This window comes from Camelus bactrianus, chromosome 8, assembly GCF_048773025.1.
Source record: "Camelus bactrianus isolate YW-2024 breed Bactrian camel chromosome 8, ASM4877302v1, whole genome shotgun sequence".
In the NCBI taxonomy this organism is placed as follows: Eukaryota; Metazoa; Chordata; class Mammalia; order Artiodactyla; family Camelidae; genus Camelus; species Camelus bactrianus.
In genome coordinates this window covers 38,025,458-38,052,668 of record NC_133546.1, presented here as the reverse complement: position 1 = coordinate 38,052,668, position 27,211 = coordinate 38,025,458, and the positions used below count along the sequence as shown (strand labels likewise).

The following is a 27,211-nucleotide window of genomic DNA, read 5'->3' as shown; positions in this document are numbered from 1 at the left end:
AGCCAGAAAGTTCCGGTGGACAGAGAAGCATTAGCTACGCTCAGATGTTTATGTTCTTTTTGGAGCATCCGGAGGAGGAAGTAACTTGTCAGTCAGAAGGAAAGCAAGTCAAAGCAGGATGAACAAGGCGAATTTATGGAGATGGAAGATGGATGAAATTAAGCAAGAGAACCATCATCCTTCTCAGTCAATAGAGTCATAAACCCTGTCCAATATTTCAACTTAAGACATTCAACTGATGGTTCGGGGTGAGGTCAGCAGGCAGGTCAGTCCAGCTCACGCTCTTCACTGTCTCACCTGTCCCCCACTATCTTTTTCCATGAGGCGTCTCAGAGGTGATTTGTGTTGACTACTCTCTACTTTAATATCTTGTGTTTTAAGTACCTCAAATCATCACTGTAGGATCACTTCACTCACAATGACATCTCTGTGGGATTACTGTTAGTAATCCTTTCAAGATAAGAATCAAGCAGATGAGAACATCTCTGAGCTGCCTAGGCCAGCCAGGGGACACATTTGTATCAGATCACATGGAAGATGTTTAACTGAAGTGTTTAAAATTGCGAGAGGACGAACTGGCTGAATATTGGGCTGCCATGTTTCGGTGGGTACAGCCCAACTGTGGAGAAGTGGAGATGGTCTGATGAGGAGCTGTGTTTGCAAACTGAAAAGGGAAAAGTCACCTGGCAGGTAAACAGGGTCCTGCTGAGAGTGGTGGACTTTCTGTGGTGGTATTGAGGAAGACATGGAGCAGGGAGAGGCACGGACTGCCTTCTTGGAAGGAATGACTATCTAGAATTTTCCAACCATTTGCTGCCTTTTTAGTCCCACATCACTTTCTCTCCTCACAGAGCTTTGTAAGCTTTCATTTTGTACGTGGACACCCAGGGCCATGTGCTCACTCTCCCTTACTCTTTCTCTCTCTCTCTTTAAGAGGGTATCTATAACATAAAGTCAGCTTAGGTTCTCTGGCCCCCAAATACTTCCATTTCATCAGATTTCTCTGAGTCCATTTGGACAGCAAGATTAAATCAGGGAGAAGTTGGAACCAAAATTCTCTGAGGAGAATTCCTTCCCTGGCTCCACTCTCCCTGGTCTTCAAAGAAGCAACAGAAGAAAAAAAGTTATACCAAATGCCATACAAAGTAGCATATTTTAGGAGAGTGTAGCTAGTTTCAGTGATTATTTTGTGTTTACAAAACACAAACATTTTTATGCCAGCTCTGAAGAAAAGACCACTTGGTTGCCTTTAGGCTGTGGTCCAATATTTGCAGGCTTGTTCTGCAGAAGTGTACTGCAATCCTGCTTACTCCAAAGAAAAAAACCAGAAGCAATAGGAAAAAGATATTTTGACTCAACATAAAGAGTTAACCTTTACTGCCTTGAAAAGTATAAAGCCCCCAGCACTGAAAATGTTCAAGCAAAATGACTGGGTTGTATAAATTAGGGAAACTTAAGCTGAAGTAACAAACACATCCAGAAGATTCAGTGACTTAAAGAACAAGGTTTTGTGTTTTCTCTTTCCACATGTGACGGTCCAGAGCAGGTATTCAGGGACGCAGGCTGATGACTATCCTACTATCCCAGACTCGTCCTGGACGTCGCCATCCCAGAGCCCTGGGAAGGGAAAGAGCATGAAGAACCGCCCAGCGGAAGTGGCCCACCCCTCCCCGCCCCCACCTGCCCCCACTGCATTGGCCATAGCTAACAGCAAGGGGGGCTGAGAAGTGGGTTCCCTGGCTAGTAGCAGGCTTGCTTGGCACGTTTCATACAGTGAACATATGACAGGAGGAGTGGATTTGGGGTGGGTGCTGGGAAATCTCTGCTGTATGAATGGACGCATAGCAGTTGGAGTCAGGCCAACAAAGTTTGAAACATATGCAGCAGTTCAATAGCTGTGGTCCCTATAGGTGAATCATTTCACCTCTCTAAAGCTGTGTTTCCTCATCTGGAAAACGGAAGGAGAAACCTTGGCAACATCGATCTTACTGTTGTGAAAATAGAAGGAGAAAAAACAATGTATCCAAGAGCACTGGGGTTATTAGGCCAGCTCTCCGTTGTTGTTTCAATCAGAATCTTAAATGTTGGTGCCCACAGGGGTAAGCATCAGCAAGGCACTCTACATCTGGGAGTAAATGAAAAATGAAGCAGACTTTAAGTGCAGGATGAGGATTTTAGACCAGAAGTGAAAACAGCCACTTGAACACAGCCACCAGGAACTGGACATGAAGGGAGAATCCAAGGATGAGCTCTTGAAGAGGATGATAGAGCTTCTTTGTCTAGATAATCTTAGACAAAAGAAGGTGTGATTCTTACTTCCTCGGGGTCCATCTGAAAAAAAACTTCAGGAGTAAAAAGAGGACTACACCAGACGATCATGTCTCCAAGTCCTTTCTAGAGCTCGCTCTTTGTCTGGCATTAGCCTATGCAGGCATCAGCAAAGATAAGACATCACTGAGCGTTTTTTTCATAGGAAAACTTAAAATTGTTTCTTTCCTCTTTCTGCTACAGTGTAGAGAGAAGGAAATAGATATTACAGGCTAAAGGCTGGAGACATTTGCAGACCATGCAAAACATTCATCTGCAATAACAAACCTACTGAGTTGGGAGCACAGGGAAAGTGCTTGACTAGAGCGAAGGTTTGTGTGAACTGCCTGCGTCTTGCTATTTTTAGCATGGCTTTCCAAAAAAACAGAACTCAGTAAACAACTGGTTTGCAGAAAGAAATGGAAGGAAACAGAAGTACAGAAATGTGTAGTCTCACATTCATTCATTTGTTCATTCATTAAACAGGTATGGCCCAGACACTCGAAATACATCAGTGAGCTAAACACACAAAGAGCTTATATTCCAGTTGGTGAGACATAAGATAAGCAATACATGTAATAAATAAATCACATATGTTAGGAAATAGTGTTATGAAAACAAAACAGGGAAGGACATGAAGATTGGGGGAAGGGGTGTGTAAGCAGTTTGTGATTTGGAATAGGATGGTCCAGGTAGATCTTACTGAGAAGGCAATACTTGAGCAAAGAGCTGGAGGTGGGGGAGTTACCCTTGCAGATGTCTAGAGAAAGCCTGTTCCAGGCAGAGGAATCAGCAGGCAAGGACCTGAGACGAGGACCCAGTGGGCTACTGGGAGGAGGGTCACTGGCTGTGACACTCTCCGCAGTCTCTCCGTGGTCATCCTCCTCCCTTGGGGAAGAATAAGAACAAGACAGGGAAAAGAACTAGCAGTTTTTTCCCAGAAAACATAAAGAATAAGTCCCCCTCCCCATAGCAATCAAGATTATTAAACTGTACAAATAAGAATATATTTAATTTTAGAATGAAATAATTATTCAGCACATGTCTTTAAAATCCCATTTTAGGGTGCATTATATAACAAGAATTAGGTCATTCTTATGCTCATAATATTATTCCTGCTTAGCCAGTGTATTTCTCTGAGAGGCAGCATAATGTTATAAAAGCAGCCTAGATCTGGGGGTCAGACTGAAATCCGTTCTGACCCCTCCACCTACCAGCTGTGTAAGTTACTTCACAGCCTTAGGCTTCCATTTCCTGGCTGTGAGAGGAGCAGTGATACTGGATGAACAAGGTAGCCTATGGAAGGTAAATGGTGTGGTGTCCATCCCATGAAATGCACCACCAAATGTTAGTTTCTCCTTAAAGCAGGAGACTCAGCAGTGATGTGAAATGCCTGCCTTCTGCTGTACTTGAAAAATAAAAGCTCTTCTCCCTGAAACACTGGCTTTTATATATGAAATGCAGTTTGCCAGAGTGAAAGAGGAAACTTTGCTTTCCATCGAAACACCTTGGCTTCTTTTGGGGCTTCCTCTGAAAGCTTGGTGACCTCAAGCACCATACTTCTGAGGAAGAACTATCCGTGAGAATTCAGTACAATGATGAGAAGAATCGTCTTATGAAAGAGACTATCCTTGTGATGTCTTCAGCCTTAGCTCAATGTCCTGTGGTTGCCAGTAGATCAAATAAAGCCTGGGGTAAAAATAAAACCTCTAAGGAGATTTGTTCATAAAGGCCAACTTGCTAGCAGGCAGCATTTCTCAATGATTTCACAGTCTGGTATTTTTATTGATGATATTTCAGTTATATACTGTCAATTGCAAATTTTTCTAACACCATAGTATTGGCTCAAAGCTCTTTCCAATTATGAAAGATGCTCTGAGAATCAGCATAAGGGAAATTTCAAATGCTTTGATTAAAATGACATTCACAGCGTTGACATTTAGATGATTAACTTGGTTCCCCTTCCATTCTATAAATTCATCCATATTTTTGTGTTTATGTGAAAGGAGATTTAGAGAATTTCAGGAGCAAAACCACCACCACCACCAGCAGCAGCAGTCTATTTATAAAATAAAATCTTTACTGTTCGAAGAAAAAATATCCTGTTGCTATATACGCAGCTTTATTTTCAAATGACATGAACATACTATTGGATTAAACTACTTTATAACATTCTTTGATATTCTCCAGTATTTCCCCCTAGTAATCTATACCTTTGTTCAATGTAGTGTAGCAGAGAGAAGTGGGTTTTGGAGTTTAAAATTCTTAGTTTTATTTCCAGATCAAGTGGTTATTTGATCTTGGGCAAAAGAGCCTTAGTTTTCTCAAATGTAGTATAAGGAAGACTCATAGGACTGTTCTACAGATTCATCAAGAAAATATTTTAGAAAACACCTAGCACTGAGGTTGATGCCTACTAGGCAGGCCCTAAGTGATAGCTACTGTTTTCTTGAACAGTCATCGTAATACTTTTGATCCTATTTTTGAAAATCATTTCAAACACAATGCTATGTGAAACCTGGGTCAAATAACACACATTCTGGAGAGAGGTATTTATAGCTATGGGGAAAGTAGGCAAAAGAAAAAGGAAATGCATTTTCTTAAAAACTACCTACATTTTTGCATGGTTCTTATGTGTCAGGCCATTGGTATATTCATGTAATAAAGTATATGATGCAGCAGCTAAAATGAATGAATTACAGTGACACAATATTATGAGTGAATCTTAACAATATAACATTAAGTGAAAAAAAACTAAGTCCTAGAAGATAACATACAATTTGATTACTCATTTTTGTAAAGTTAGAAATAATTCTAATAAAAAAGAAAACAAGGGAAAGATGAACGCTGATTCAGGATGGAGGGTACCTTGTGTCGGAAGAGGCACAGGGGATGGTGGAGAAGGACCGAAAAAGGCATGTGCAGGTTATCATCTTGGTTCTGGTTTTTTGTTTTGTTTTGTTTGTTTATTGAGTGGTATATGAGTGAATGACATTTTTTTCCAGTTGTATTGAAATGTAATTGACACAACATTGTATAAGTTTAAGGTGCACAACATAATGATTTGACATATGTATACATTGCAAAATGGTCACTGCAATAAGCCTAATTAATATCCATCACATTGTATAGTTACAATTTTTTTGTCATGATAAAAACTTTTAAAATTTACTCTCTTAGCAGCTTTTTTTTTTAACTTTTTTTATTGAGTTACAGCAACTTTCAAATACACAACATGGTATTGTTAACTATAATCACCATGCTGTATATTACCTCCCCAGGACTTATTTATCTTACAACTGGAAGTTTGTATCTCTTGACCACCTTCACCCATTTCCCCCACCCCTACCCCCTGCCCCTGGCCAACCACCAACTTATTCTTGGTTTCTATAAATTTGTTTTTTGTTAATTCCACATATAAGTTACGTTATACATTATTTTTCATTCTTTGTCTGACTTATTTAACTTAGCATAATGCCCTCAAGGTCCATCCATGTTGCAAAACAATGCTCCTCTGATGGGAAATACTCCATTGTATTTGTATAGAATACATTTCTTTTATCCATTCGTTCATCGATGGACACTTAGGTTGCTTCCATGTCTTGGCTATTGTAAATATGCTGCAATGAACATTGAGGTGCATGTATGTTTTTAAATTAGTGTTTTCATTTTCTTCAGATAAGTTCCCAGAGGTGGAATTGCTGGATCATGAGGTAGTTCTCTTTTTACCTTTGTGAGGAACCTCCATACTGCTTTTCATAGTGGCTGCACCAATTTACATCCCCACCAACAGGGCACGAGGGTTGCCTTTTCTCCACATCCTTGCTAACACTTGTTCTCTCTTGTCTTTTTAATAATAGCCACTCTAACAGGTGTTAGATGGTATCACATTGCAGTTTTGATTTGCACTTCTCCAATGGTTAGTGATGGTAAGCACCTTTTCATGTGTCTGTTGGCCGTTTGAATGCCTTCTTTGGAAAAATGCCTATTTAGGCATTTGCTCATTTTAAAATTAGAGTATTTGGTTCTTTGAGATCTTTGTATCGTTTGGATATTAACCCCTTACCAGATGCACGACTTATAAATATTTTCTTCCATTCAGTGGGTTGCCTTTTCATTTTGTCGATCATCTCTCTTGCTGTGTAGAAGCTTTGTAATGTAGTCCCATTTGCTGATGAAATTATTAAAAGAATCCAATCAACAAAGAAGTAAATAAAAGAGACCATTCGTGGAACAATGTTAAGAGAAGCATGAACCAGAAATGTGATCAATCCAATTCTGAAGAGCTACAGTCCAATAGAAAATAAGTATAAAGCTAATAAATCCTCATTTTTAAAAAGAAGTCCAGTAGCAGATTGATGGATTTTTATAATAAAGGAGAGGATGCAAGCGACATGATCAAAGTGTCAGCTTTAGATTGCTTGTTTGTGGGGACACTGTTCTGACTACCTCACACAGCACTCGGCAGACTTCAGGCAAGGATTCAGAAAACAGGTGGAGAAAGCAAAAGTGCCTGGGATGTGGCCCCCCCTGAGCCCCCCGCAGAGGAAAAGGATTCTTTATCATGGGTGCCCAGGTCAGAGGCGGGACCATTGGACTATTCAGAAGACTTAGTCTGTTCCCACCTCCTGCACACACAAATTGTCTAACGAGGAGCATTTTTTCCAATGACCAAAATCCAATCACAGTCCTTCTCCAGGCTAAGGTACTACACACTATACAGAACAGAAATGCTCTGAGCTGGGCTGGACCACAGAGGGCTGCTCTCCACCTGAGAAAGCGTGAGCGGGACCTCCAGAAGGGTCAGTGGTCACTCTCACTTCAGTTTACCAGCAATTTTCTGTTCAGCATTCTCTTGATCTGCTTTACAGTTTTACTGCAGGTACACGTATCCCTGCACAAAAACATTTTCATTGCTTATCTCTACACCAGACATTTATTTTGTTTGTTGCCTCTCTCCCCCTGACGGATATAAGCTCTCAGACGTAGAGATTTTTCCCGTTTTGTTTCCTTCTGTATTGCTAGTGCCTGACACACAGCAGGTATTACAGATTATCTGTTGAAGCTATGAATTAACTGATGCAGGCGAGTGGAAGTGATTCCTGATGGCTCCCGCATTCTTCCCCAAGACTTAGCTGAAAATCTGTGTGAACGTCACCATCTGTGGAGAAAGGACCTCATTAGTTCACAGAAGCCTCACCCTTTTTGCTGCCTGTAGTCAGGGATGCACCCGATTAACTCATGAAGCATTCTTGCTGTATCATACGTATGCACTTTTGTTTCCTATTTATTGCTGAGTCATCAGCCCTGGCTACGGCCAACCCCCAACCCACAGTGGCATCACTCAGTACCCTTACTACGTAATTTATAGTGTCTTAGTTCATCCACTCTAACACCTGTAGATATGACCCCATCTTTATGTCTCTTCTATGACGGAGTCAGCCCCTAATATTGTGTAACTGGCATCCTGACATTGCCTGATTCCTGTGACCTGGAGGTCCAGGGCCTCTGATAAGAGACCTCTCTAGACTGGCCTCCTTAGCTAACCTGAGAAAGAAAGGAGAAGAAAGACGGAAGCCAGTCTACTTGACCATTGGTCTTTCTGACCGATGAGAATGGAAAACAAGATAACAGAGCTGAATTCAGGATCTACTTTTGGTCACCTCCCTGCACTGCTGTCTCTCTCACAGCTTGAGGTGGCTCTGCTTCCTCTACTCTGCTTAGATCTTCTTCCTCACCCTCAAATTCATAGAGTATGAAGCTCCTCTAGCAAAGGACAGCCCTGCCCGCTTTCCTCGTGTGCCCACTTCTTCTTTGCTTTGTCCAGGCTGTACTCTTTTGATGCCCAGAAACCACAAAGGCCAGTTCTGAGCTCATCAGAAATTGAGCCCCTACATAAAGTTGGCAAGAAGCATCCTTTCCTCAACCTCACAGTATTTCCAGAACTGACAGTTCGCAGACTTCAGTGGAATTTTGTTTAACAACATCTCACCCAGAGCTGAGAAATGAAAAATAATTTCCATCCAGACGCGCTCTTCTCAATAGCCATGCACTGGTACGTACAAGGATGAGTCTTTGGTCTCAGAAACGGTTATCTTTTCCTTTTCATAGAACTTTAATTTTGTATAGCCCAGAATAAAGAACTAATGAACCAGGAAGGTTTTAAATACTTATTGAGGGAGTTTACAGAGATGAGGAGTATTTATAACATACCATGTTGAAACAGACAAATTCATGTATTTGTTGTCACCCAGTTCTAAAAGGGTATCTGCACTTAAAAAGGACTGTCTCATTCCTGAGCCTCTTCTCCCTTTCTTCCTGTCTTGGGTGAAGTCACTAAGCTATCTTTATAATTTCATCAGCATTTTCCAAGCAACACACTGAACAGCTATAAACGGAACATTAAGGAAATTCAAACCCACGCAACTGGTAGGAAAATTGGATTAAACATTGGTCTATAATCAGGGTCAAAAGTGATCACTGTGAAAATTAATTAAAGAGAAATCTTTCTCTTGCCTTTGGCATTATTCTGCTGCTTAGAGAACAAGTGTTCCAGATAATAGCATTGACTCCCAAAGTGAGATGGTGATTTATACATTTTCTCCCCAAAGAATGACTGGTTATGGACAGGGAGCAGCCCCCCGTTTTCTAGTTGGCCTGTGAAAATGATTTGGTGTACCTTGCAATTCGTGTAGATGCAACGCCTATATCGAAGTGGGAATTGGCTTCTAGGACAGAGTTCGCATGCACCAGCATTAGTTTCCTTGCCCACCTTTCATCCCAACACATGTTAGTCATAAACAACTCACTTGGCGAGTCCGGCTCCTCTTTCTCAGGGTTCTGTCAGTTGTTCCCTGAGCACTTCCAGCCTGTCCATTTGAGCCGCAACAGAGTGCAGAGCAAGTTCTCTCCGAGCGAGGTCAGAACACGAAATGAAATCTCTCTGACCTCTCTCTGGCCTCCTCCTTGGAAAAAGAATAAGAGTTGCTCATTAGCAAGTCTTTGAACTTTTGCATCATCTTTCTTTGAATTCGTTTAGTTCTGCTGCAAGTCACTTTGATTTTTTTTTCACTGACATACTTAATGTATCGAGTTCTTGGTTTTAACCACTTGTGTTCCTCTAAGACTGTATTTTATTCATTTACTGTGATGTAGTCTGTGTTTGATCTACTCTCTGTGGGAGTAGGTTTTGTATGAATTTTTTTTAATTTATCTAAAAGAAGATAGCTAAATGTTGAACAAATTTTCTCTCCTACTTCAGTGTAACCAAGCTTACTGGAAGCCAAATTTCTAATTAAAAATAGAACAGAGAGAAAAAGCACTTTGTTGTCTCAAAAACCAGACTTTGGATAAGCAAATTCTTGATAAGGGCCTTTAGAATCCAGACAGGTAAATATGTAAAATTTTCAAGGTAAGGTGTGACTGGTGAATGTGCATTTGAAATCAGAAGGGCTAGACAGACTGAGCTAGGTTATTAAAACCGTTATAAAAAAATTGTATGATATAAACTTTCAGTCAAATACATTATATCAAAACCAAATGAGGGGAGGGTACAGCATGCTAAGTGTGTGGTTAGCAGACACAGGGTCCTGGGTTCAAACTCCAGAACCATCATTTAAATAAATAACCCTAATCCCCCCACAAACAAACAAAAAAACCAAATGTAATTAATACTCAAGGCCCCTCACTTCCCACTTGTGTTACTACACTTCCTGTTACCTATAGGCTCAAGGTAATTCACATGGCCTGGATCTGTGTCACAGAAGTAGTCCACCCTGGAACTCTATTGCGCATCTCTCCCTAGCTCCGTGTGCAGTGATGTGAGGTTGGTGCCTTGAAACTGGCCTTGCTGGAGTATTTACACAACACAACTTGACAAATGGTACAATCAGGGTTTTTTCACCACACCTCGAGTTGTTTCAAACCTTTACCAGAACTCTAGCACAAAGGGCGTAAGAATCTTGTTAGAAAGTGTGAGTAGATCTGAAGGGCCTATTCTGGAGAGTTGATTGCTCTAGATGTGTTTTGTGTTTTACCATTCAGCTCTCTTTTCCTGTTCACCTTTTAGCATCATTCTTTTCTCTATGGAGTTACCTCTTTCTTATTCCATGCAGTTGGACTAAAGGGTGGGGGTAAAAAAACCCCAGTTCTCAGGGGTGAGCTCATGACTTGAGCCTGACCAATCACAGTCCTCCACAGCACTGGCCACAGTGATTGGTTCAGGAGTGAACCTATGAGCCAAACTGGGACAGAGCCCTCTTTAACATGTAGTCAATGGATGCTGGCTGGGATTAGGAGTGGCAAATGTAGGCTTGAGGCTACCATTAGCCATCCTTTCCACGTGCAACGATACATGGGGATGGAGGGGAGCAGGGCTCTGATGATATTATTCAAAATTTGTTTGAAGCCAGATGCTCCCTGTATTTCCCAGTTACTTGAGCTGATAAATTCCCTTTCTTGCATGACCAATAAGTATCTTTTTATCTTGAGTAACTCTATTTGTTAAATGCCATATAATATGATCTGTTCACATGGAGAGCATTCCTCTTGGGTTGCAGTGACAGAGATGCATAGAGGGGATTACAATTTGATCTATATTGTGATCAGCTTTGTAGATCAACACAATGTCCTCCTCTAAAGAAGGTCTTATTGTATTTAGCAGTCAGAATTTTGTGTAAATTTATGAGACTCTATTTAAAAGAATAAGGCATTTGCTTGATACTTTGAAGTTCAGGAGAGACAAGGACAATGCAAAGTTTACAGTTGCATCCCCAGGACTTAGGCCAGCAAAATGTAGAATAAATAAGAAATTACTCAGGAAAGTATGCACCTGAAGACAGTGCATTCAGCTGTACCATGACGATGAGTCAGCAGTTTTATGCAACACCCCACAGCTTTCTTTGTAGAAAGGCATATGGACAACCCTGCTTGATGGGAGGCAGAGTAAGCAAATACAGTAAATTTAAAAAATGCTAGCTCACCAGTATGCTGTTTGACCTTGAGAGTTGAAGTCGTTTCTGTATAAGCCAGAGTTCCCATTTCTAAATCTCTGGGCTCAAGGGAACAAAGCAGGAAAAATACCCTACCCTGCTTTATAACGAGCAGAAACAGGTTAATCTGTCGGCTATTTACAAAGGGATTTTAAGCTAAAACTAAGCTTTTGAAGTTCTATCAATTATTTCTAATATAGTTCTTACCCACCCACAGCCACATCCAACAAGGATGCTCTTGTCAAAACAAGAGCAATAGCCTCATCCCAGCTGGAATCTTTTGGGGGAAACCTTGCCTCCCTCACGTGTCCACAGAGACGAAGGAGCAGCGTTGAGGGGAATACTTCTAGATCTTCTCTCTGCCCCTTTACTCATTCTTCCTCACTGGAATAAAAACCGATCTGTCTGGCAAGACAGAGAATACTCTGGCACACATTTACCAAGCTGATCAGGGTGGGGAAGCGGCACGGCACTGAAAGGCCAACAGCACTCTGTCATTTTTCTTGCTGGCCCTCCGTTCTGCCAAACATATGGTAGATTCTCTGTGTGGTTGGCTGGCAAAGTGTGCACTGCAGATACAACTCTCCCTACGGGTAAGGAACAAGGCCCAGATGGGGAGCCCAATCTCCACCATCTAACACTGTTTATCAGAGGCTGCCAAGCCAGCACGGCTGAAACTCTACCGTAAGGTGCAGCCGATGTCCTTTTGCCTGTATCCAACGGGCAAAGAACCCAGAAGTAGTGTTGGTGAGCGATTAGCACCCTAGGCACCAACATAGGGCATTTTGGCCAAAGAAATCCTATACCTAGAGGAAGGAGCATCTAGAGGACAAAGAACCATATGGGGAGCCCAGCATTCTGGGGTTCCTCCTGAAGCTGGTGCTCTCGGGGCTTGAGTGGCTAATTGATACACGCCTGACAAGCTTTAGTGTTTGAATATTAATTACAGCTTTGCCTGGTAACTTAAAGCACAGGGCCCAGTTTGTGTTTAGGAAGAAGAGGATTTATTTTGGGATCAAGATAGGTTTTCTAAAATCTAAAACTGGGTGAGAAGAAATGTTTTTGTGTGTAGAGAAATCCATTCCTGCTTTTTTTTTTTAATTGAAATATAGTTGATTTACAATGTTAGTTTCTGGTGTACAGCATAGTGATTCAGCTATACATATATATATTCTTTTTCATAATAGGTTACTACAAGCTAGTGAATATAGTTCCCTGTGCTATACAGGAAGGCCTTGTTGTTTATCTGTTTTATTTATAGTAGTTAGTATCTGCAAATCCTAAACTCCTAATTTATCCCTCCCCACCTCCTTTGCCCCCTGGTAGCCATAAGTTTGTTTTCTGTGAATCTGTTTCTGTTTTGTAAATAAGTTCATTTGTGTCTTTTTTTGTTTTTATTCTACATATAAGTGCTCACTCCTGCTCTTGAGAGAAAGGCCTTCTGGGGACTTAGACCAGAATAGTGGCTTCACTTCTTCAAGGACCTCAGAGGCCAAAACCAACTGCTGGATTTTCGTAGGCTTATCTCAGGGCCATCAGCACCTGTGCAGACAGGCATGGGTAGAAAGAACAACTCTAAATAAAATTATTTTATAAGTTTCTTTGTCAACCAGGACTGTAGCTATAAAACAGCTGATGTCTACATGGGCAAGATAATCAAAATGGTGGTTCGTGTAGTTGTTGGGCTGCTATCTGGGACTTCTGCATCCCAGTGTTAGGACCACAATCTGTGTCACTTTACTTCACTTTGAACTACAGTTGACTTTTGAACAGTGCAGAAATGTTTCTCAAGAGAAAAGTAACCATCTGCAAAGGATAACTTGGCTCCAAATCTTAAAGCTCTGCACTGTAAATTCACCTGTAAGGGCCTACCAAAATTCCTAAGACATCTTGTCTGCTACAGACACTTTGAACATCATCAGACCTGCTTGGTCATGCAACACTATTGAATTTTTGTAAGACTTATTCCCTACCCTCTGTCACATATATGCCTAACCAAGGTGTTTAGAGCAGTTGCTATAGGATGCTCACCAAGTCCTACCATCTTAATATCACTGGGGTAATGGACTAGCATGATATCCTATAGAAAGGAGCAGTGAGCAAGATCCCTGTGGACCAGATTTTTGACTTAGGGCTGGAGAGTCAATATGCTTGGAGGTAAGACAGTAAAAGTATACATCTATCAACTGAAAGCCAACTGCTCCGATGGCTTTACTAGGAAGTATGGAGGGAGAAGCAGTCACCGGATTAACTACTGCACACCAGACGCCAGGGGACATGTTGATTTTCTCCAGCAGAAAGTCATAGCTGGAGCAGCAACTGTAATTTGAGTCACCAGCTGATTAAGTTTACAATAATCAACCATCATGCTCTGTGATCCATTTGTCTTCTTCATCAGCCAAATAAAAAATGCCGATTTGGTAGAAATCACCACCCAAATCTTCCAAATCCTCCATGGTGGTACTAACCTCTGATAAGGCAGTATTACTGTGGGTTTACTACTTTGGTAGGTAGAGGTGTTTGAATGGTGACCATTTGCTCTCTCCCACTATAATGGCTCTCACTTCCCAGGTCATAGAACCAATCTGGGGCTTCTGTCAGCTGCTGAGTGGATCTGTTCTAACAAGGTAATCTAGAATTGGGGAATTAGTCACAGGGTGGGTTCAGGAACTCACCTGACACACTGTTAGATTAACAAAAGCCAAAAGTTCATTTATCAGTTGACATCATTTAACCCTACTCTGACTGATGGACCGCAGTAGCATTTTGTATCTCTAGGAAATAGTGTCAATTCGGAGCCAGACTCACAACATCTGATCATTCTCCTTTCCCCAGTGCACAGTCACCCTGGGAAATAGCCACAGATCCCTTTTGGGAAGGTCATGAGGAAAATTATCATTTTAATTTTTCCTGTGTAGCATGGTTTTCCCCTTAGGGAATTCAGCATTCAAGGATCCCTCCTTTCAGGGATCCTTCATCTAAGGGGCTCTGCAGGTCAGACTATTCTTTTGACCACTTCTGCTCAGCTGTTCACTGTGGTAACCATGACCACCTTGTCTTTGAAACGAAGTACATTTGAAGGGTAGATTTTGAGTGCTGGTCTCCCAGTCACTGCAGAGGGAAGGCCCAACTGCTGTGGACCTTGGCCCCATCCAGGTGTGCTTACTGGTTGAGGACAGAAAGCAGAAGAGCACCTGGCCACCCTGTGCCTGGATCCAGAAGTGAGGGGGAGAAGAAATGCCCTGCATCTGAACAGAGGGAGAGAAAGAAAACAAATGTATGGAGCCTGAACCTGGCTTAGGGGGCCCAGTTACTCTCCTACCAGCTGACTTGGCTCAGACTCCACAGATGGTAAGTTCTAGCCACACTGCCCCTCCTTCTCCCTTGGGGAAGAGCAGGAGAAGTAGATGGAGAGAGGCAACACTCCCAATCCTAGCACTTACCCTGCTGAGAAAAGGGGGCTGCTCCCTTCCTATGGGGAAACAAGGCTCCTGATAAGAGTCTAGATGAACACGTAGGATCTGGATTCGCTGAAATGACGAGCCTCAAGTGCTTGACATTGGGGGAAACAGTAGTCCTGAGCACAGAGAAAGGGTGGCAGATCTGGGCGGGTTCTGGTCCTGACAAGTGACCAGGACTTTAGTAAAGCTCCTGTTCCCGGAGGGAACTAGATGACACTAAGGAACCAAAGCCTGATTGTGGTACCACGTGTGTGGATGGGGAGGTTATTAGGAAAGGGAAGGTGCAGATGACACGTGGATACATGGGGTGACCACCAGAACTTAGCGTATTTACGGCAAAAGAAGTGATTCCAAAGCAATCCCCATTCCGCAAGCAGAAATTTTCTAATGGGTCTCCAGCTTTTATTAGCTGAAAACTAGACAGCAATTCCCCAATCATCTCAACTCCCTAAAAATGTGGCCACTTAGACAAGTTTTCCCTGAAGTTGAGGTTGTGCAAAAATATGTCATTTATGAAACAGTGAGTCTTAGTAATTCTCTACAAAGTTACAGTCCTTCTGCAGGGACAGTCCTTGGGGTATTCAATATGAACTAAGACTTAACTTTCGTTTGCATTTCATTTTATACTTCCCAGAAAGAGGAAAATTGCAGAAAATACATTTCCTGGTGCCAAACCATAAATTCTAGTTCAGTTCAAGAAGCTGAAAAAAATAGGACCCCTGCCTTCCAGGGGATGCAAAAACCAGCGGGGGCTCTGCTTTGAAAAGGAGGCTAACAATGAAGCAGGCACAGCAAATAACAGCTCTGGGCAGGGAAGAAGCCAGCCACACTCTTGCCAAAAATTATTGTATTAAATGCTAAATTGTACTTTAAGGTGGCAACCACAATTTAGTCTTTTCGAATCCTTCCCTTTATAAGTAGAACCTCCTGCTATTTTCCAAGAAGTGGAAGCACTTCTGTTTGCAAGATGATTGATTTTTTTTTTCGCCAAGAGCCAGAAATTTAAAACTGGCATCAAAACCCAGCCAACTTGAGGCTAAGGGGAAGAAAGTAACACTAGTTATTTTATCCAAAGATGAGCCTTTTTAATTTTTGGTAGATCAATGACACGTTTGCCTGAGAACAAACTTAGGAAGTCTGGTTGCACAAACGCCTCCTATCTCCTGACTTCTCACCTGCCTCTGTAAGCATGTGATTGGATGGTATTGGCAATTATTTGAAACAGTCACCGGGGGCTGCTTCCCCCAAGAGCAGCCCGGATAAGCGGCATTTCTGTTTCACAGTGACAAGTGGACCCCCTAGTCGATGAAATTCCTGGAAAAACACAGTATTCATACGGAGTTAGTTCCACGTGACTGGCCATGTTCAGGCAGAGACACCAGGAAGATGTGGAAAAGGTTCTTGTTTAGGGGAGAAAGTTAAAGGTGGAGCTATCAGGGGCAGGGGAGGTGAGATGTGGTGTTTTTAAAACACTCAGGAGATCAAAATAGGTCTGCCAGCTCGGAAGATCTTTCAAGAATACCAGAAATAACAGCGCCTAGTCTTCATTGTGGAATGCTTTAAAATGACTAATAAAAATGAAAGTTAACCATCTTCCCTTCGATATATTTTCAAAGCCTTCAGTAATGAAAACAGTTTCTTCTTTGTCAGTTTCCTATGCATCAAAGAAAATTTATAATGTCATTAGCACAGGAATCTAAGCCACCAAGCCTTAAAAAACATGTAAGAATGCCCCTCAGTTTTGAGGCTTAACTTTGAGTGATGCCCAGTCTTCCTAAATTATGCTCTAATCATCAGACATCCTGATGTGCTGATTGGATCTCCGTAAAGAAGGTCAAAGTTTTGTGGGAATACACACTGATTGTTTAAACTGAGGCATTTTAAGAGAAAAAAACAATTGATTGTTATTATTTGGAGTTGAGGTTTGGGGTGGGAATCCAGAAAGAAATACCTGCAACTGAAACAAAAGGTGAGAAATAAAATACATCCTGGAAAAGAAACTTAGGGCCATAGTACCTAGAATTCTTCTGTGGAGCCACTGTCTTTGTTTTCTGTTTCTCTATAATTACATAGCTCCACATATCCTAATTACATATCATATAATTATTTATATTTAATGTCCTTATTTAACGTTCTATTCTAATACTTTAAAAAATTTTCTTCCTTCAGTAGAGACCACTGGAAAATATTTTAAACAATCAAACATCTGCATATGCACAAACGATACAATTTGTGTTTTCACAACCCTCATGAAGATCATACAAAGAGCTCTGGGCTGATAAACTTCAGTAGTCTTTGTTCCCTATATCTCAAAAGTTTAGAACAGTTCCCAGCACATAATAAAAGCAGAGACTAAGACAGAGGCTTTAAATTCAACTACTTTGCTGGTGAAGGAAACCCCAGAAGAGCAAAAGAGTAGGGGAAATGGGTTCTGAGTGCAAATGTTTGCTTGATCTCAAAGACCGTCCTCTGCTAAGTATACGAACTGCATCTCAGGACTCTCCCCGGGGCGGGGAAGAGAGAAGAATTCTTCCACTGGCCCCCGTCTCCTACTGGCCCCCCTTATGTTCCTGAGTTGCGGGCACACAGGTGCTGCACAGGACCCCCAGAGTCCCAGCCTTCATGGTCAACAGAAAAGCCATGAGCAGCTGGCATGAGACAGTGCACCTGGGGGAAGTTGGTAAGAGCTCACACAGAGGAGGGGAGGATGGGAAGCGAGACATAAGAGGAGCCTGACACAGTACTCAGTATTTGCTGAAAGAACAGAGTTTTACTGTATCTCACCTATTGAGTTAAGAGGAGTCAAAAGTCAGCAGTAATTCATCACCATAATCATCTGTAGCTTAGTGAAGAAAAGACGCTGGTTCTGTTTTAAAAGAGCTTATTTCATGAAAGAATTTTAATATTTGATGATTTTGAAATATTTGTCCAACTGTCAACTCATTCTAACTAGCACTGATTAACTGGGGACCTGCAGCCTTGTGGCAGAATGTCACAGATGATGTGACTGCCCCTCAGGTGGATTAAGGAAAAATTATTCTGGGGGGAGAGGATAGTTCAGTGGTAGAACACTTGCTTAGCATGCACAGGGCCCTGGGTTCAATACCCAGTGCCTCCATTTAAAAAATAATTTAAAAAATTTAAAAAACAAGAAAAATTGTTCCTAAAAGCATGAAGCAAATCACATGTTTCCATGAGCATCATCAGCAACAAGGACCTGCTCAGTTGGTTTGTGTGATCCTTCAGATGGGCCACTGTCTCCCGCAAGACTTCTCATGGACTCATCCTTCCCCAGCCCATCACGCCTCTGTGATCACCACTCATCTTTCAAAGCTAAACTGAGGAATCATTGTTACCAAAAAGCCTTCACATGCTCTCTCTCCTTTCCCTCTTCCCTTTCTCTTTCCCTCCCACCCTTCCTACTTTCCACTAATTTGTGCTCATGCTCTCACGTCACTCAGTTTTACTGCTTTGGTTGCATGCATCATATTCTATTTTGAGGGCAACTATTTCCCCACTAGATTGTCAGCTCTTCCAACTCTGGGGCTGAGGCATTTATCCTCTTAGGACCTGACATAGCAGGCATCCAACAAATTTCAACTGAATGAAAGGATGAGTAAGTTGTTATTTGAACAACAGAGAACATTGCAAAGGATTTGGGGAAGAGAGGGTAGCTGGTGCTTACAGCAGGCTGAGTCAGGGGAATCTTGGAGGAGCTGCATGCAGAAGGAAGATGAGATTCATGGACCTAGAGAGAAGGAAATGCTGTCCCAACTTGGGCCATGGCCACGAGGCAGAAATGCACTTAATTTACTGTAAAGCAGTGAATTCTTCTGCTTAGCCAGGGCAGGAAGCTCTAGAGCAGGTCACAGGGAATAAAACCAGAAAGGAAAGTGAGAGTCAGATTGAGGATGCCAGGCTGAGCAGCCTTACCTTTGTTCTCTATTTTAAGTTCCCAAAGTATTTTGAGCAGTAGGCAACACAACAGAGTGGAGTCTAAAAACAGCTGGTCGATGTGCGCAAGACCAACTGGAAGGGGGAAGCCGACTACACTTAGGAGCGAAAAGCGACTTTCCTTGTCAAGCTCTGAGCCAAAGATGAAAGACGAAGATTGGCTGTGGAAAAAGCAGCTGGGGAGGGGTTTCAAGATTATTAGAAGTTCAGTGACTTCCTGTCCCTCATTTACAGTTGACGCTGTCCAAGCTGTGACCCCCAACTCCACAGTCTAGTCTGATCTGGTCGCCTCCTGCCAAACTGACCCATTAGCCGTCTTCACACATGACCCTTACTGCTCCATCTCGGGCAAGATCTTGGTGCCTGGAACACTCCCTTCTACCCAGTTTCTCCTGTCAAAATCGGACCTGCACTTCAGCTCTCCTTAAATGCTCTCTCATTCACGACTGGAGGTGAATGTAAGAAGGTGACACACGTCACTACGCCCTGGGCCTTCTGGAGACAAGCTGTCCCTACTTCCTATGTGCAGAGGTCAAACCTAACATTCTCGCTCTTGAGTCTTCTATATGGAGGAAGAATAAAGTGTGGTGTAAACAAAAACCTGGACTTTAGTCTGTTCTGTGTGTCCCGGGGCCGCACACAACCTCAGTATCCTCACAGGCAAAATAAAGGGGCCGGACAATATCTTCCCTAAGGTGCCTCATGGCTCGACACTCCGTGTGAATATTAGTGAGAACATTGTACAGCAGTGTTGGGGAGCCACACTGGAAGCTAAAGGCATGGCACCTAGAGTGCCGGGCACCTAGGAGATGCTCAATAAGCAGTTCTTGACTGATGGACTAACTAGAGACTGATCACTGAGGTGCCTGCATGCGGCTCTGTTTGGAGTTGGCTGGGTGCAGTGTCCAGGGATCAGAGCCGAGTGTTGTTAAGGCAGTGGCTTCAGGGTTTCCCCCAGCTTTATTGAGACACAGTTGACATTTAACAATGTGTAAGTTCAAGATGTATGTGATAAGCTGATACATGTATATCTTGTAAAATGATTACCACAATAAGGTTATTCACCACGTCCATCACATCACATGGATTGTGCGTGCGTGCGTGTGTGTATGATGAGAACACTTGAGATCTACTGTCTTAGCAACTTCCGAGTATACAATACTGTGGTGTTAGCTCTGGTCACCGTGCTGTGCTGACTACTGTCCTTAAAGCGGTGCTGCTCACACTCGAACATGCATATGCATCACCTGGGGGTCTTGTTAAAACGTAGATTCTGGTTCAGTAGGTCCAACTGGAGGCCTGAGATTCTGCACTTCTATCAAGTTCCCTGTGACGTGGGTGTAGTTGCTTCCCCCGCCAGACTTCGAACAGCAAAAACTTACAGCAGAGCACAGTCCGTCCTCTGCACCCATGGGTTCGCCGTCTGTGGATTCAACCAGCTGTGTGGATGTGGAACCCACAGGTGCAGAGGCCCAACTGTAAAATGCCCTGTTATATAAGGGTCCTGAGTAACCAAGGATTTGGGTACCCATGGGGTCTTGGAACCAATGCCCCATGGATACCGAGGGACAACTGTGGTAGGCGTAGAGTCTAAATCTGTGATTTTCAAAGTAGGGCGCACAGTCAGACATGGGCAGGGGAGGCCATAGTGGGCTGCAGGCTAACTTCATGGGACAAATAAAGCATAAGTCTATAGACTTTAATTTTTATATTCTAACAAGTGCTGCCTAGTGGTGGGGTTCCTACTGGGAGATTTGGTGGTCTTGCAGTGATTGTAATTATGTAAAGTGAATCCATTCACTCAACATCTACAGCCGAGCACCGCTCTGTGCCAGGCACTGGTCTAGAACTGGAAGTCCATCTGAACAAAACAAACGACCAAAAACTCTCTGTCTCATGAAGCCTCTATTTTAATAAGGAAAATTTTATAAATAAGACACACGTGTAACTAGAATGCTTACATTAAAAAAAAAATACACTCAGCAGGGAGGGTATAGCTCAGTGGTAGAGTGTGTGCTTAGCATGCACGATGTCCTGAGTTCAATCCCCAGCACCTTCATTAAAAATAAATAAAAACCCCCACCGAAAAATTAATGAAACATTCTGTCATAGATCAGTGTTTTCTTAAGCTGGCTATTGCTGTCAATGCTACTATTCTTGCCTTTAATTGTAAATTGATATTAGCTTAGCTTAGTTATCAATTTAATTACAGCCTGTTTTGGAAATCCACATGTGGGTAGTTACATGTGTTTGTACCAGTGGTATTTTAGGCATATTCACTTCCATTGTTAGGTTCTCAGACCTGCAGGCATTTGAGACAGTTAAGAATCACCCGCATCCCAATTCCAGCTGTCAGCTTAGCGTCACTAGAACTGATTAACTGCTGACCAGCAGCAATGCGGCAGAGTCACAGATGATGGACCTGTTCTTCAGGTCAATCAAAGAAAAATTGCACATAAAAACTTGGAGCAACTCAAGCATTTCCATGAGCATCATTATCACCACTCCTAAAACAGATTTACCTAATCTATTATCAAATTCTGCTTGTCCAGTGACATTTAATTGTGATCACAAGTCCTTTTTCCACAGAAGGGAGAAATGGGTATGGGAAATGGGCCACAATTCTGCACGTTCACTGAATCCTTATCAGGGAGAATAGGGGAGGTAGAAATTTATGAGAATGCCTGCTGTAATCAAGGATTTCTACCACCTGCAGTTTCACAAGTCTTCTTATATGCAAGAGTCAGGACTTTTCCATTAGGCTGGTGATTTTGTTAGCCACGTGCTTCCTTAGTTTCGGCTTCTCTCCTCTCTCTCTTACCATCAGGGGAGCTGTCATGGGCTTGACTTTCTCCTGGTAGATGAGCAGGCTTTCTTTCCAAGTTTGGACATTTTAAGATGTTGGATGCTTCCCCCACCTGGCCTCAGTCCAAATATAAAAAGTGAGCGATGCTGTCCTGGTAGTAGTTTGGAAGTCAGACTGACAAGTCTCACCTGGTTTTTTTCACTTTGAAAACATATGATCGTTTTCACACATTCTGCAATCAGCTCATACTATTTTCCTACATTTCAAAGTGTTTTTTTTAATAAAGTATGATTTGTGGAAAACGATTGACTTCGTCTGGTCACTCTGTGTTATGAAGTGAGGTGACTTTTTTTTTTTTTTAAGTCTGCTTCTGTTTTAGCTAAAGGAGGAGAGAGTAAGTGATCTTTTTTTGATTTCAAAAAATTAAGTACCCATGGCTCTGGGAAAAGTGTATAACTGGACCTTTTTACTTTATGTGACATAGAAAATGTCCCTTCACTCCTCAGAGCTCTCGGAAACGTCGTGATCATCTGCATCTGCACGCACTTCTGGAGGGAAAAGCCCAACTCCAAACCCCTTTCCCAAAATCCCAAGGTATTTTCGAACTGGTCGAGTGGACCAGAATGGCTCAGACCAAAGTCTGCTGGAGACAGCGGAGAAGACAGCACAGACCCCAAGGGGGTTTCACCTGCAGTCCAGGGACAATGGCCAGTGGCTCTGGCTCAGCGCGGGGCCCAAAGGCGGGCGTGGGAGCGAGCAAGGCCCAGCAGAGCGTGTGTCTGCGGCTGCAAGCACATCCACCGGGCCACTGTCGGTGCCCTGCTTGTCACAAGGGCAGAACTCACCCTCTCTGAACTGAATTAGTCCCCACATTCCCAGACCAACCCAAAGGGGGAGGAGAGCTCCAAAAGAAGATTGCTAAAATGTAGCCATTAGGAGGGAAAATATAACTATATTTGTACCCTAAGCTGGTGACACAAGTTTAGTGTGTTTTTTTGCGTGTTTACCATAGGAAGGGTGAGGAGGCAATAGTCCCCCAACCAAGTTCTACGCAAAGATTAGGAGCCTGGGTGTTTGCTGAGAAGGTTCCGAATGAAGCTTTAGCAGCAAGTTTTATTGGCATGTTCACTGCACTGTACATCACAGTGGTGGGTTTCAAGGGCCTGTTTCCTGGGAGAAGTACTCAGAGACCCCTGCGATGTATGGGAAGTGATGACAAAGGCATGTGACAAGTGCGCAAACATCAGGATGCCTGGGAGTGTCATGGACCCTCCAAGCTGACAGCAGGCCGGCCTAGGCGAGCCCTGTGCCTGAGGACACCCACAACCTGGCACTGTTTTGGGGGCAGGAGGGGAGCTGTGGCTCCTGCTTGTCTGAAGTTTTACTCCAGAGAGAAGGGGATCTAGTTCTCCCAAAGCTTCTGCGAAGTTTCCACTTGCCCTAAAAGCCTTCCCAGCCCAGGTGCGATGGCGTCTGACAGGACCTCAGAGACTTTCATTCTTTTGAAACATGCCTTCCAAGGTGCTATTTAAAGCACTGGAATGAAAACCCATTAAAGAATGTGTAAGCAAGAAGGAGAGGGAGGATTGCCAGGGACAGTGAAGCCAAGGTGCGGCTCACCTCCATTTTGCTGAAGGGCGCTGTGTTGGCTTCCTCAGGTTGTCCTAGCCAAGCACCGCAGACCAGCAGCCTGAAAACAGCAAAATGCATTCTGTCCTGGGTCTGGTGCGGCGGTGCCCATAGGGTTAACAGGAGCTGGTGACTAACAGAAATTCTTGAGCTTGTCTTACAGAACAACAGATAAGGGAACAGCTTGTGAAAAGCCCCTCTGCTCCTATATAACCCAACAAAGCTGGCTGAAACCAGATGGATCCAACATGGCAGATTGGAGTCCGCACAGAATAGACTTGCTTATCCAGTAGGTGACCTTTTGACATCACGGCCCCAAATTTCCCCACATGTTTCATACCAACTCCCCCCTGGATTTGCACAGGCCTCCCATGAAGAAGCATGTAGCTCAGTCGCCACCTGTGCAGAGAGATGACTGCATCGTTTCCTGCCTCCAATCACTTTCCCTCACACCTCTGACCATCCTAGACCCTCCACCCATAAATACTGCAAGTTCCCCACCTTCAGCCAGGCAGAGCTGAGGTTTGTTCTCCCGTCTCTTCACTTGGCTGTCTTGTGAATAAACTCCTTCTCTGCTGCAAACCTTGGTGTCTCAGTGCTTGCTTGCGGCGTATTGGGCAAAGGAAACTGGTTCGGTAACACTGGAAGCTAGAAGTCCAAAATCAAGGTGTCGACAGAACCATGTTCTTTCTGAATACTCTAGGGAAGAGTCGTTCTTTGCCTCTTCCTGGCGTCTGGTGGCCACCAGCAACCCTCGGTGCTCCTCGGCGTGGGGAAGCACCACTCCAGTCTCTGGCCCTGTGTTACGTGGGTGTTCTTCCCTCTCTGTGTCTACGTCTCTGTTTTCTCTCTTTGTAAGGACACCAGTCATTGGATTAGGGCCCATCCTAGTCCGATAGGATCTCAAATTAACTAACTATATCTGCAAAGACCTCACTTCCAAATAAGGTCTGAGGGTCCTGATGGAAATCATTATTGCGGGACCATGAGTCTACCTAGCACAGCAGCTGTATCTCCTTTTGGCTCCATTTGCTTCTTCTAATGTTCTAAATATAAAGCATTATCATGGTAAAAAGAGGATTTCTTATGACTTGGATTAGTGCACAGCAGATAGATTTTTAAATTTATTTAAAAAAAAGCTTTTTCACTAGATGAGGTCATTCGAGGTCAAAGATTACCTCGCATAGGGTTGGAGTCCACTGATATGTCTTATACAATCTTTAAACCAGTTGTTGCCAACATTCCTAACAGAGGCAGGACAATAACTATAAACAGAGCTCTCCCCGAAACCTGCCTCGGATGTTCCTTTCAGCAAGTCCCTGCTGGAATACCATGATTTACATCCATCTCCTATCCCCAGCCACAGCCTCTTTCTTGTTGGCAGTAGTCTCTGGAGTCTGGGAAACTGAAAGGAGCAAATTCACACAAAACTACTGCTAACTCCTTTCTGTGGGATCCTTTAGGAAAATCCTTTCTAAACCTGTGTGAAGGAAGAATCCAGAGGAAATAGCAAATACTAGTTAATACATCAACGGTAAAAGTATCACCTCTTCAAAGGGTCGAGATGAGGCAATCACAGCCCACTGCCTAAGTATCAGGTCTGCAGACTGAAACAAATAGTTCATAAGCTACAAACTATCCAGCCAATAATAAGGAGCGAAAAATATGGTTTCAAAAAATAGAAAATGAAAGCCACGCAAAGATTTAGTTTCTAAATAAACATTTTAACAGAACACACCTCTGGCTGTGTTTCACAGATCCATCCCCGTCTATTTCACGGCTTTGTTGCTTTGCCTAGAGGAGCCTCATGAGGAAATATTGCATGACTGGATTGGGCTCAGGAAGAATTTACAAATGTCAACTATACACACAAGCCTCAACGGTATTTGAAGTGATACAAGTGCCTTATAATCTAAGGAAAAATAGAAGAAGACTTTGGAAGGGAATCTGAAATAAGCAAAACTGGTTACTGAGCATCTTCACTAGAAGCGGAAGCACTTCCAGGTTATCTGATGTAATCCCGTCACTGCCTTGGAGCCATTTCACAGCTCTCATAAATTGTAGATAACTGATGATAAGGCAAAATAATTGTCTACTGACAAGTCTTGTTTGTCAATATGCAATAAATTCTGACTACTGGAGTTTCCATTGACTTCCCTTCCCCGTGACGGAAAACTGTTTTGCAACCACTTGCAAATTAATTTCACTATTTCTGATTTATAAATGTGTTTGTTCTTTGGATTCTCTTTTGAATTAGTTGTAATAGCTTTTCCAGTTCCCTCATTTAATTATTGAGTTAAATAAAATCTTTGACATATGTTAATTTTATATTCATATTAGTCATATTACTTTTTAGAAAAATTATGCTTGTTACAGATTTATGGAACAAAATTCTCCACCATTTCCAAATTGAAAAGAAACTTCTGTTTCTACTGAAAATTAAATCTAACTATTAGATTAAATTTAAGTGAATTTGTATATTCCTATTATGTATTCCTGGCATAGCACTCTTGTATGAAAGCATTAATCCCTGCACAGATGGACTGACAGTTCAAGGTTATTAAATGAACTCTTTGTCCATGGTGTCCTCATTTTTGATGACTTCTGCCTGGAAAGTTTTCTGGACCAGCTCTGCTCCAGTGCTAAGGAAAAACTGGGGTACAGCTAGAGAAAATGGGAAGTCACTTGGCTCACTGTGTGAATTACTGCATCAAAGCTGAGACTGACAGCAATGTAATTCTAAAAATAATTAATTGCCTGATGACAATACAATACCTGTTACATTCAGTAAGTTCACAATTTAGATGTCACAGAGTAAGTGAAAAGGAAACAGGGAAGGGAGATGCCCAGTCCTTTACCCAGGGAAGGAGGACACATTTTCTTCATTCTCTTTCTTTTGAAAACTTCAGTTAAAATTTGCATTAGTCTTATTATATCCTTTGTGTTTCTAAACCTTCTTTTCTGGATGATTTCTCCTTGACTATATTCCAGTTCATCAATTTTTTTTTTTTTTTGGTTTATATCTAATATGCTACTTAATTGCTGTATTTAATTTTATATTTTTATTTATAAAAATTCTGTTTGATTTTTCCCCAAAGTTCCTTGTTTATAGGTGTAAACTTTGTATTGAATTATACAGACATATAGAAAAAGTGTATAAATTATAAACGTACAGCTTGATGAATTTTTATAAAGTAAAAACTGTGTAAACATCACCCAGATCAATAAATGGAATAGGCTTAGAAACCCAGAAGTTCCCTTGTGCCTCTTCTAGTCACTAACTTGTAGATGACTTTTGCATAGTTTTGAATTTTATATAAATTTAACAACATAGTAATTTCTATTTTGTAAGACACGTCTAATAACTTCATTATCTGAAACATTTAGGGTCTAACTCGGTAAACTTGTTGGTTCTACTGACTTTATTTTTCCCCCATGTTTTAAAATTTTAGATTTAGAGCTCACTCGCAGAGGGACAAATCCATGGGAATTCTGTGAGGACGCAATTCAAAATGCTTCCCTCCAGAGACGATTCGTTTTGTTTTGCTCAGGATTCCAGGGAGTTACTAATTCAAAACTCTTAAGTCAACTTCTGGCCTCAGGATTTCTCAGTCCACACGTGTAGCATAAATTCAAACCTCTTTCTACATAACTGTAGAATTATGGTTCCAAGTTCTCAAGAGGATATTTTTTAAATCCCCCTGAGCTGAGTCCTTGAAAACTTAATTTCCTTTTAGTTTCCTTTTTCTAGAAGGCAGATTTTCTTCCCATCTCTTCCTTTCATTGAATATGTGATCTTTCGGGGATCCTAGCTTTATGGAAAGATCGTACTTAGTTCCAACTCTCTACCTTACATGGATCAAAGCCTTGTTATCTGTCCATTTAGCTGTTAAAGTTCAAGATGACCGTTTAGCACAACCACATGATCTAATTTAGCATCACCAATAATGGTACAAAATGTTATCATGAACTTTCAAATGTGATGAATGAGAAACACACATACTCATGTAAATATTTTTGCCAAAAACGTTTATCCTGAATCTAATCATCAGAAAAGAATCAGA

At 42.2% G+C, this 27,211-nt stretch overlaps 1 protein-coding gene across 3 annotated transcripts in view; it reads right to left on the bottom strand.

Annotated features, from left to right (window-relative positions):
• Positions 1-5,241: 5,241 nt before the first annotated feature.
• Positions 5,242-27,211, bottom strand: part of CEP85L (centrosomal protein 85L) — a 177,070-nt gene continuing 155,100 nt past the window's right edge. For all 3 annotated transcript variants that reach the window (XR_012508651.1, XR_012508652.1, XR_012508650.1), the window contains 2 exons: positions 9,117-9,272; positions 5,242-7,468 (listed from right to left, as the gene is read on the bottom strand). The gene's annotated coding sequence lies outside the window, so the exon portion shown is untranslated. The remainder of the gene's footprint in view (positions 7,469-9,116; positions 9,273-27,211) is intronic.